This window comes from Penaeus monodon, chromosome 19, assembly GCF_015228065.2.
Source record: "Penaeus monodon isolate SGIC_2016 chromosome 19, NSTDA_Pmon_1, whole genome shotgun sequence".
In the NCBI taxonomy this organism is placed as follows: domain Eukaryota; kingdom Metazoa; phylum Arthropoda; class Malacostraca; order Decapoda; family Penaeidae; genus Penaeus; species Penaeus monodon.
Genome location: NC_051404.1, coordinates 45,578,218 through 45,578,559, shown reverse-complemented (window position 1 = coordinate 45,578,559; position 342 = coordinate 45,578,218).

Sequence of the window (342 nt, the reverse complement as noted above, 5' to 3'; positions counted from 1 at the left end):
CTGACCGAAAAGCAGAAATTTTTGGAAAAGGCTAAGAGTATTAACGTATTGAAATTAACGACCCCCATACCAAAAAACCCGCGCGAGCACCAACCGAAGATCAAAAGCGAACCGCAGTGTCTCGTTCAGTCTACGCAGACTTAAACTCAAGGCCACAACTCGCGAGGTCATAACGCCTGATTAATATTGCATAGAATAGCGCATAGAAGCAGAGCTCGTGCAAAGCAGATAGAGATATATGGCTCGCGCAAAAGGGCAGCAAGAGGAAATGGAAATAAAACGACAGCGTGTTAATACGTTACACAGAATATTATTTTGCCAAAAATGGAGGAAACCATAAAC